At 43.1% G+C, this 11,931-nt stretch overlaps 1 protein-coding gene across 4 annotated transcripts in view; it reads right to left on the reverse strand.

Moving 5' to 3' along the window:
* Positions 1-11,602, reverse strand: part of PPP2R3A (protein phosphatase 2 regulatory subunit B''alpha) — a 239,841-nt gene extending 228,239 nt beyond the window's left edge. For 2 of the 4 annotated variants that reach the window (XM_069564768.1, XM_069564765.1), the window contains exon 1: positions 11,419-11,602. The gene's annotated coding sequence lies outside the window, so the exon portion shown is untranslated. The remainder of the gene's footprint in view (positions 1-11,418) is intronic. The other 2 variants (XM_069564769.1, XM_069564766.1) reach the window with 1 other exon arrangement.
* Positions 11,603-11,931: the final 329 nt, after the last annotated feature.

Genomic DNA, 11,931 nt, shown 5'->3' on the forward strand with positions numbered 1-11,931 from the left:
TAAGTTAAGTATGTATGTTACTGGTTGCTTCTTTCTTGCTGCTTTTAATATTCTTTCTTTGTGTTTAGTCTTTGTTAGTTTGATTAGTATGTGTCTTGGCATGTTTCTCCTTGGGTTTATCCTGTATGGGCCTCTTTGTGCCTCTTGGACTTGATTGACTCCTTTGCTTTGTTGGGGAAATTTTCAACTATAATCTCTTCAAAAGTTTTTGTCATACCCTTTCTTTTTCTCTTCTTCTTCTGGGACCCCTATAATTCAAATGTGGGTGCATTTGATATGGTCCCAGAGGTCTCTGAGACTACCCTCATTTCTTTTCATTCTTTTTATTCTGCTCTTCAGAAGTTATTTCCACCATTTTATCTTCCAGCTCACTGATTTGTTCTTCTGCTTCAGATATTTTGCTATTGATTCCTTCTAGAGTATTTTTAATTTTAGTAATTGTGTTGTTGCTGTATGTTTATTCTTTAATTCTTCTAGGTCATTGTTGATTGATTCTTGCATTTTCTCCATTTTGTTTTCAAGGTTTTTGATCACCTTTACCATCATTATTCTGAATTCTTTTTCAGGTGGTTTACCTATTTACTCTTCATTTATTTGGGCTTCTGTGTTTCTAGTTTGTTCCTTCATTTCTGTTAATATTTCTCTGCCTTTTCATTATTTTTTTTAACTTATTGTGTTTGAGGTCTCCTTTTCTCAGGCTTCAAGGCTGAATTCTTTTCCTTTTGGTTTTCGCTCTCCTAAGGTTGGTCCAGTGGTTTGTGTAAGCTTCCTATAGGGTGAGATTTGTGCTGAGTTTTTGTTTGTTTGTTTTTCCTCTGATGGGCAAGGCTGAGTGAGGTGCTAATCCTGTCTGCTGATGATTTGGTTTGTATTTTTGTTTTGTTTGTTGTTTAGATGAGGCATCCTGCACAGGGTGTCACTGGTGGTTAGGTGATGCTGGGTCTTGTATTCAAGTGGTTTCCTTTGTGTGAGTTATCACTATTTGATACTCCATAGGGTTAGTTCTCTTGTAATCTAGGGTCTTGGAGCCAGTGCTCCTACTCCAAAGGCTCAGGGTTTGATCTCCTGCCTGTGTTCTTCTGTCTTCCAATAGGTGGCTCAGCAGTAAAGAATCTACTTGGTAGGGTTGATGCACAGGTCTCATACTTTCATCCAGAGAAGCACCTGGAACAGTGCCTGGCAAGTAGTAAGTACACAAAAAACATTAACCTTTATTAATATGTAAACATTCAGTCGACCTCAGACACCGTAAGGGTCCTCAAGTGGAACGCCTCCACCTCAGGCCACATGGAAACCAAGTCCGAGCACTTACTTTTAATGGGGTCCCTCTAGCTACCAGGAGAGCAAGGGTAGAAGGAGGGGAAAAAAGGCTATGGCAATAATCCAGATGAGATACAATGGTGGTCTGGACAAGGTAGAAGCAGTGGAGATATTGGGATGTTGCCAATTCTAGATGCATTCTCTTGGCAGAGCCAAGAGAGTTGGCTGATGGACTGAATGTGGGGTGAAAGAGAAGTGAGTCAGAGATGATGCCAATATTTTTGGCCTGGGCTTCTGGAAGAAGGGAGCTGCTATTTACTGAGATAGGACAGGCTGTGGGAAGGGTGGGTTTTATAGGGGAAGATCCGGAGTTCAGTTTTGAGATACCTGTCAGACAGCCAAATGGAGAGGTCAAGTAGGTACTTAGATAACAGATGTGAGGTTCAGAGGAGAGGTGTAACTTGGAGGAAAAAAATGGTAGTCTTTGGTATCTATTTAACATCACGAGACTGGATAAAATGAAAAGGAAATAGGGTTGATAAGGAAGATTGGAAGTTTCAGGAATAAGCAGCACTCCAACTCTCAGAGGTCAGGAAGATGATGAGGAATGAGCAAAAAGACTGAGAAAGAATCATCAGTAAGGTAGGAAGAAATCCAGAGAATGTAGTATTTTGGAAACTAAATGATGAAAGTATTTCAAAGAAAGGAATAAACAACTATGTAAAATGCTGTTGAAAGGTCAAGCAGGAATAAGACTGAAAACTTACTCACTGGAGTCAGCAATGTTGAAGGTAAAGTCCTGACTCAAGAGACAGGAGGGCTCAAGAGAGACTGGTGGAAAGGAGCCTAACTGTCTCCCAGTAAGTGAGACAACAGAGAGGAACAGATGTGGAGAAGGATCAAGAGGAGGGTCAAGAGAGAGTTTGGGTTTGTATCACAAGGCACTGTATCTCTAGTAGTTGGTAAACAGCCAGGGACATAGTGATAACTCAATAAATATTTGTTGACTAAAGTGAATGAAATCACTAACCACTGATTCAGGAAATAGTCTTAGTTTTAGAAGTTTAAAGTTGGTACAATGAAATGTAAAATTCTTGGTCCAATAAAAAGAACTGCTTTCACTCTCCTTCAATGCCTGAAAACTCTTTCATATTGAAAACTATAGCTCACATACCTAGAACAGCTATCCTTAAGTTTGAGAGGAACAGTAACAGAATTTGACAAGTCCATGCTCAATAAGAAAAAAATACTTTCAATTCTGTATGGGTACAACCTATCCAAATATCTTTTGCACCTGGGGTCCTGTGACTGGCTGAGTCCTAGTCCTCTAGGTACGTCATGACTCACTAGGCACTATTAATAGAATGGAAGACTCTTGGTAGTTGCTGAAGGATCATATATCTGACAAAGGTCTGGTAACCAGAATATATAAAGAACTCTAAACTACACAACAACAAAAGGACAGACAACCCAATTAAAAAACAGGCTAAGAACTTGAAAAGACATCTCTCCAATAAAATGGCCAAAAAACACATTAAAAGATGCACAGCATTAAGGTAATGCAAATCAAAATCACAGTGAGATATCACTTCACACCCACTAGGATGGCTATAACCAAAACCAAAACAAACCCAGAAAATAACAAGTGTTGACGAGGACATGGAGAAACTGGAACTTTCAAACACTGATAGTGGAAATGTAAAATGGTGCAGTTGCTGTAGAAAACAGTATGGTGGTTACTCAAAAAGCTAAATATAGAATTACCATATGGTCCAGCAATTCCACTCCAGGTATATACACAACAGCACTGAAACAGATATTCAGGCAAAAATTTGCACACAAATGTTCTTGGTAGCACCATTTCCAGTAGCCAGAAGGTATAAACAATGGAAATGCCCATCAACTGATAAACGGATAAACAAAATGTGGTATATCCCTTCAACGGAATTATTATTCAAAGAAAGGAATGGATACTATTCAAAGAAAGGAACACATGCTACATCATGGATGAACCTTATAAACGTCATACTAAATCAAAGAACCCAGACACAGGAAGTCACATATTCTGTGATTTCATTTATATGAAATGTCCAGAATAAACAACTTCATAGAGAAAGAAAGCAAACTGGTGGTCACCAGGAAATAGGGGGAGAAAGGGATGGGGAGTGACTGCTTAATGGGTACAGGGTTTCCCTCTGGGATGATAAAAATGTTCTGGAATTAGATAATGGTGATGGTTGTTCAACACTGTAAATGTATTGCGATTCACTGAATTGTATACTTTAAAATGATTAAAATGGTTAATTTTATGTTACATGAATTTTAACTCAATAAAAACAATAAATCACACAGCTCACACTTGACAGAGTAAGGCCATGCACCCAAGAACTGACTCAATTCTCTTACCATGCCACCATTGTCTCCTTTACAAACCAAAGGTGCTCTGGACAACTTTGGCAGTGAACTTTTCCCTCCACCTAGCACCATCAGGTATAGTGTGTGTGTGTGTGTGTGTGTGTGTGCACATGCACGCATTGTGTGTGTGTATGTGTGTGTACATGCTCAGTCATGTCTGACTCTTTGCAACCTCATGGATTGAAGCCCACCAGGCTCCTCTGTCCATGGAATTTTCCAGGCAAGAAATACTGGCGTGAGTTCCCATTTCTTTCTCCAGGGTATCTTTCCGACCCAGGGATTGAATCCATGTTTCTTGTGTCTCCTGCACTGGCAGGCAGAGTCTTTACCACTTGTGCCACCTGGGGAGCCAACAGGTATCAGTTAGTTCAGTTCAGTTGCTCAGTCGTGTCCGACTCTTTGCGACCCCATGAATCGCAGCACGCCAGGCCTCTCTGTCCATCACCAACTCCTGGAGTTCACTCAAACTCACATCCACTGAGTCGGTGATGCCATCCAGCCATCTCATCCTCTGTTGTCCCCTTTTCCTCCTGCCCCCAATCCCTCCCAGCATCAGAGTCTTTTCCAATGAGTCAACTCTTCGCATGAGGTGGCCAAAGTACTGGAGTTTCAGCTTTAGCATCATTCCTTCCAAAGAACACCCAGGGCTGATCTCCTTCAGAATGGACTGGTTGGCTCTCCTTGCAGTCCAAGGGACTCTCAAGAGTCTTCTCCAACACCACAGTTCAAAAGCATCAATTCTTTGACGCTCAGCTTTCTTCACAGTCCAACTCTCACATCCATACATGACTACTGGAAAAACCATAGCCTTGACTAAATGGCAAAGTAACGTCTCTGCCTTTCAATACTATCTAGGTGGGTCATAACTTTTCTTCCAAGGAGTAAGCGTCTTTTAATTTCATGGCTGCAGTCACCACCTGTGGTGATTTTAGAGCCCAAAAAAATAAAGTCTGACACTGTTTCCCCATCCATTTCCCATGAAGTGATGGGACCAGATGCCATGATCTTCGTTTTCTGAATGTTGAGCTTTAAGCCAACTTTTTCACTCTCCTCCTAGTACCTAATTATATTTGTGATAACAGAATTCCTACAATTGACTAAGCACAGAAAAGTTTCTAAGCAAAATATTTTCTTATCATAGACTTCCCAATGTAAACCTTCTTACACCAAGGTCTGCTATTCATATCACAAAGTCATCCTTCATTTAGAAGTTAACCATTATTCACATAACTGATGAACCAATGACAGCTGTGAAGGACAATCCCTTATCAGATGATACTGTTTGCAGAAAGAGTACAGCTAATGGGGTTTATGCCTTCAACTAATAAACCCCATTTTTCACTAACAATCCTTGGCATTTTCCAAACCCTGCGATTTCTATCCTGCTGGTAGGTCACAACTCTTAGAAATATGATGTGTAAAACTGATCTTTAAACCTTCCTGTGTCAGATTACCATTGCCAATGAGGCAGAAATGGATAAAAGACAGATTGGTAGTGAACATTTGCATGACAACCCACTCCAGAGAGTCACTCTAACCTCAACTCTTCAGGCAACAGCATTCAAATAGCCTTCTGGAAACCAAAGTTTGTTTGCTGTTCTCTTATTCTGAGCTCAATGAGGGCCTAATCCTCCAACTTATATCCATACCTTTTAATCACCATCAGTGATAAAGATTTCAAAGTATCAGAAATGTTACATGCGTGCAACTGGAAAACCAAACTGCAAAATAAAGTTAATTAGGAAAAAATAATAGCTGCAAAGACTACTCCTAGGAATGACACATAGATACATATTCCCTGACCAAGCCGAGTGTTACATTTTCAACATGCTGACAATCTGGTCTTTGTTCATCAATTCACTGAAAAGATGACGTCAGGGTCACTGGAGTGCTGCTGGCCTTTAGGATCGATGGCTTTCCAGATAAGAAACAGACTAAGGGCATAATTACCAACATCTGAGTCTCAAGAGTCCTGGAAAAATACCTCTTCAGGGAAAAACACAGAGTCTCTAAAATAAATGCAAACAAGACCCCTTGAAATGGGGTAGAGGGGTAATCAGGCACCTCTGAGATACCTCCTTGAAAAGTCAGGAGAAGCATTTGGGTAACAACACAGGCTAAGCGCCTCCCACAGAGACATATAAGACACCTCCTTCTCCCTCATAACTCCTCTGTTGGGTAAACTTCTCAAAGGATTTTTCCAACATTCACAATTTTCATTTCCTTACTTTCTATTCACTTCAATCTGGTTTCTGCTTTTTTCAATCTAAAGCAGTTGTTACTGAGGTCAAAGACTCCATCTTGCTAAATTCAATATATCATTTTTGGTCTACATCTTTACTTGAGGACTCCTCTTTTTAAAATACTCTTTCCTTGCCTTTCATGACCCATTTTAAACCGGAATTAAATTTGAAAGTGAGTTTCTAAGACAAAAATCAAATACAGTTTAAATTACTCTTGAAAATTCTTTAAATGGCCTACTAAGTAAAGCCCGTTTTTTGTATGTATAACTTTATGCAGTAATGAACAGAATATATGCATACATACAAAACAAACAGCAAGTATACCTGCTGTTTAGAACACTTTCATCTAACTAGAAACAACTTCAAGTGTATTGGGTTAAGTTTGCACACCTTAACGGCAAGCAGGTTACCATCCACTGTACCTCTCTTGCCACTTCTCATCACTTTCCTGGGGCTACCCTCCTGGACCCAACTTTGAAATGCTAGGGCTGAGCCCTCCTCTCAGTCTCTGATGGTTCTCAACTTCCACTGCTCAGTGGAAACACCTGAGGACTTTAAAAATCCAAGGTTGCATGTATACTATCATGTAAGATTGAATCGCCAGTCCATGTCTGACGTAGGGTGCAGCATGCTTGGGGCTGGTGCATGGGGATGACCCAGAGAGATGTTGTGGGGAGGGAGGTGGGAGGGGGGGGTCATGTTTGGGAACGCATGTAAGAATTAAAGATTTTAAAATTTAAAAAAAAAAATCCAAGGTTGCAATTCAGATAAAATAAACAGAAATAGGGGCCTCCCTAGAGGCCCAGATGTAAAGAATCTGCCTGCCACACAGGAGACTCAGGTATGATCCCTGAGTCGGGAAGATCCCCTGGAGAGGAAAATGGCAACCCATTCCAGTATGCTTTGCCTGGAAAATCCCAAGGATAGAGGAGCTTGGTGGAGGGTCTGGAGGGTTGGAGAGTTGGACAGAACCTAGCAACTAAACAACAACAAACAGAAAAAGAAATTTCTGAGGTAGGCTCCAGCAACAGTATTTTTTAACCATTCAGTGTTTTCATGTGCCACAAAAATGAGAATCACTGTTCCATACTCTCTCCCTACAGCAGGGATTCCACACTCAAATGCCTTTAGGGTCAGAGAATAAACAAAGAAGGCCAGGAAAAAGTCTTAGGCAGTGGTAGGCTCTTTGGTGGACTGGAGAGCAGCTGGGATCACCTGTGCTCAATTGCTCCCACATGGGAAAGCCAGTTCAGTAGTGCTACATCTTCATACTTTTAAAGAAAAGACCCAAATCTAGATTTTCATGGGAAATTTTCACATTTTAAATTACTGACTCAACTAACTCAAAATTAAACCACCACCACCACCACTGTATGTGAAAAACAACACAAATCTGTAAAGCAGATTCAGCTGTGGGCTGAGGGTGTACAACCTCTCTGCCGGTTAATTCCATCTATGTCCTTCAATTTACACCTAAGTATGTGTATCCTCTGTTCATCCCACTCTTCTGGGCTCTGGATTTGAACTAGCAAATGCTCATATGACATCTCTACTTCTCACCAGTCCCAAAGTGAACCTAATTTAAACTACCTCAACCATTTGTTCTTCCAATGTTCTCTAGTGCAGGTACCAGCACCATTCACCTGGCTGGGCAAGCAAGAAACCTGGGCTTCATCCTATGCATGTATTTCTCTTTCTCACTGCTTGTACCATACTACTCATCAAATCCTATCAATTACACCTCCTGCATATATCCCTTGCATCTATCCACGTCCCTTCTTTCCCTCTGTTATCAGCTTGGTCCCAGCTACCAGTTTTTCTCTACCTTTCCATAGTGTAGTTTTCCTCTGTATCTATGGATGCAAACCTGCAGATATGGAGGCCTGACTGTACTACACCACGTTATATAAGGGACTTGAGCACCCATGGATTTTGGTATCCAAGAGGGTCCCAGAACCAATCCCCAGTGGATCCTAAAAGTTGACAGTATTAGCCAGCTCAAGTTGCCACAATAAAATACCACAGACTGGATAGCTTAAACAACAGAAATTTGTCTTCTTATAGTTCTGGAGGATAGACCTCCCATATCAATGTTTGGCAAGGCTGGTTTCTGGTAAGGACTCTGCCTGGCATGTAAATGGCTACATTCTCACTGTGTGCTCACATGGCCTTCCCTTCCTCCTCTTCTTGTAAGGCCACCAATTTTATTGGATTAGGGCCCCACCCTTATGACCTCATTTAACCTTAATTATCTCCTAAATACTACCTTCAAATATAGTCACATTAGGGAGTAGGGCTTCAAAAAGCAATTTTAGATGCAATTCACTCTATAGCACACTGTAATCTTAGAATCATTTTTCTCCCAACATTCACTCATTCTTTCCAACTTGATAAGAATAATCTTTTACAACCACAAATATTTACAAATGTTTGTGTGTATACATACTTGACCCAACAATTGCACTTCTAGGAATTTATCCTACAAATATATTCACACACATATGAACTAGCATATGCATTATACTATTTCTTATAGTAAATTACTGGAAACAATTTAAATGTCCCTCAATAGAAGAATGGTTAAATAATCTGTGGTGTATCTATACAATGGAATACTAGACAGTCATTCAAAAGAATAAGAACACTACATACTAGAATGGAAAGATTTCTAGGACATCGTTAAGAGAACAAAACAAGAAACAGAACAGTGTATACCAGTATGCTGTTTGTGTAAACAACAGAAAGAGTATGTGTTTGCTTGAATGTTAATGACATTTCTAGAATGACAATTCTAGAAAATGTCTAGAATGATACATAAAACTACTAACAGTGATGACCCCTTTGGAAGGTATGGGAAAACTGGCCGCTGGGGGAGGGAGTAGGACCCCGCTGCAGACATTCCGCAGACTGTCCCCCTAAGCTTCGCCTTGTAACTTCTATTTTTTCTTGAGTCTACCTCACCTTAAAGGTTATTTCCCAAGGAAACGTTTCCTAGTTTCCAAACTAGGTCAGTACCCCTTTTTTAGGTACTCACAGTACCTGTACTTCTTCTTGAACCTATCACAACTGTAATGGGGAATTGTATAATTATACACGTCTATCACTCTCTTTAGACTGCATGGTCCAAGAGTGCAGAGACAACATCTGCAGCTTTTACTGCTGTATTTCCAGACCTAAATTCATGTCTGCCTGGCAAAGCAGGCCCTCCCTCACATGTTTGCTGAACAAATGAATGACTGCTCTTACCTTCAAACCTAGCAGAGCAAACTGACACAGAGGCAAATGATGACAATGCATTTGTCCCTAGTGTTAAGACAGCAGTCCATTTAGAACAGTGATTCTCAAGTGGGGGTGATTTTGACCTTCCCAGGGGACATCTGGGAGTGTCTGGAAACATTTTTGAGTGTTACAACTGTGTGGGATGTGTGACTGTCACAATTGTATGTGTGTGGAGGGGGACTCCTGGTAACTATTAACTAGAGGTCAGGAATGCTGCTAAACAACCTATAATGCACAGGATAGCCTCCAAGAATTATCTGGTCCAAAATGTCAACCACATCTCTAATTTAGAGGACGGTCATAACCAAAACGGTGGTCAGTTCTATTCCAGGTGGTGGTGTTTTTTTGCAGGGGGTGGTGGGGTGGGGTTAGGATGTCAAAAAAAGCTTCAGAGAGGAAGTAAAGCTTTAAGTTGCGTGTTGAAGGGTGACAGGGACCATACCAGAGTAAATTGTCTGCCAAAGGTAATGTGAAGTGTTTAAAGGCAAAGTTATGGTTTGAAAAGGTACCCGCCCCCACCAAGTACCCCATATCCTGATATTACTCATCTTCTTTATTCCATTCTTGCTGAAACAAAACTTTCATTCTCTTAGGGTAGTGGTTTCAGCTAAAAATATTAAGGCCAAATTAATTCAGACTAAAATAAAGTCAGATAGGCCTTTCACTCTTCAAAATGTCAGCTGCATTTTAAAATTTGCAAATATGAATACAAAAAAATCTTTAACTCCTTAATGTTCAGATTACTTGTAATAAAGCTATTTTTGAACTCAATAGCCAGGTTGGTTCTGGTAAATATTTCTCCAATTTTTTTTTAAAAAAGGGCTTCTCCATTTTTTTAAAAACTTTCTTTCCTCTGTACTCAGTTTCTGAGCTCCCAAGATCCAAGTTTCTCCACAAACATCTCATGCTATTAAGTTCTTGTGCCAGAGAGGATAGAATGCAATAAATGTAAATAAATTGTACATATAAATTAGGAGTAATCTGTAGATTTTTTTAAAAAGGCTTTCACTAAAAGTTATAGATACTCCTGGAAGAAATTAAGTTCAGATAATTTATAATAGAAAGAAAGAAAGAAAACAGTGTTTTACTGTAACACAAGCCTGCTGCCTACTGAGCTGGAAGGACACGCTCTGCGCTAGTATGGCCATTCTCAGGGTCTCGGAGTGGGTGTTCTCTCCAGAAACTGAGGCCTGAGACTAACCAAGAACAAAGAAAAACGCCTGGCACGGAAGGTTTGGGCGAAGTTTTGTACATAAATGATTTGAGGAGGAACACTTCCTCAGATTTTGGAAGGCATACAAATCACTCTTTTTCTTGCTTACATGTTAAAAAACTTTTATTTCGTGTTTCCAGATCATTTCCTAATAAGAAAATACCTTATAATTTACAGACAGCAATTTATTCTCCCTTACATTTGCTGACCACTAAAACTGGATACAGTTTCCTTAAGCTTTACCAGAGTCAGAGGATTGGGAATGATGTGAGCATAGCAGAGTGCAGATGCAACATCAACTCCAACGTCGGCCAGCTGGTTTCCATCGAGAGGTCCCCCAGGAGAAAGCCCCTCCGAGGCGGCGGCCGGGGTCGGCGCGGAGTAAGACCCACCGGGGCGGCCCAGTGGCAGCCACGGAGCAGGGCCGAGGTCTGCCTGGCCCCTGTTTACCTTTGTTACAGGTACGCCCGCTCCCAGCCCGGCCCGGGATCCCGCCCGAGGCCCCGAGCTGGTGACACATCCTTCTTTGGCCAAGTCGGGCCGAGGTTGGGCAGGGGGCGGGGAAGGAAAATAAAGCCTCAGCGCCTAACGACGTGACTCTCAGTTCTTCCAAAACGTTGGCATTTGTTTCTCTGCCAAGCTTTCCTATTAACAAGTTCCCGAGGGCTGTGCGGGTGAACTGGCCCCGGAGCCCCGAAAGTGGGAGGGACCAGGCCGTCCCCCGCCCGCTCGTCCGTGGGCGCCCGGGGGCAGGCCGTTTTCACACCTCCCGGGCTGACAAGGCCCGGGACCAAGCTGGGCATGAGGCGGCGCCCGTACCGCCTCGAACCCCGACTTCCGCGGCCGGGCCAGCCCAGCTGGCCCCTCGGGCCAGTCCGGTCCCCGCCCCCAGGACCCGGCCCCGCCCGCCCGGGCCTCCGCGCACCGCCCCCCGGCCTCGCCACAACCCGCGGGCCGGACCCGGGGCGCGAGAGCGCCGGGCCGCGCGGCGGACGGCCACACGCCTACCTCAGCGCCCGCGGTTCCTCCTCCGGCTCCTGCCTCGGATCACGGACAGCACTAGCCGCCAGGCCTCCCGGCGGCGCGGGATATGAGACTGCGAGTGCGGCGCGTGAGGAGCTGAGGCCCGAGCGCGCCCCGCCCAGCCGCCAGTCCACCCCGTCCTACCCCCTCGGCCCCACCTTCTGCTGTGGGCTCGGCGCCCCGCCCCTCCCGCCAGGCTCCGCCCCCCAGTGGGCCCCGCCCACCCTGCTGGCCCGAGAGTGACAAGGGGCGGTCAGGGGCGCTAGGACAGCCACAGCGTCCGCAGTCCCTGCAGTCCCGCTTCTGGCGGCCTTGCGGGAATGCGATTCCTAGTGCTTACTACGATTTGGCGGATGCGAATTGCACTCTCGGATGTATTAGTACAGTGGCTGGTATTATAACCTTATCGTTGTTGTCATTGTCATTGGTAGTTTTGCTCTCGTATAGTCGGCTGGATGGTACCATTTGAGGCCAGAGGTGGCAGACAGGTAGTCCTCA

Source organism: Ovis canadensis, chromosome 1 (assembly GCF_042477335.2).
Source record: "Ovis canadensis isolate MfBH-ARS-UI-01 breed Bighorn chromosome 1, ARS-UI_OviCan_v2, whole genome shotgun sequence".
In the NCBI taxonomy this organism is placed as follows: domain Eukaryota; kingdom Metazoa; phylum Chordata; class Mammalia; order Artiodactyla; family Bovidae; genus Ovis; species Ovis canadensis.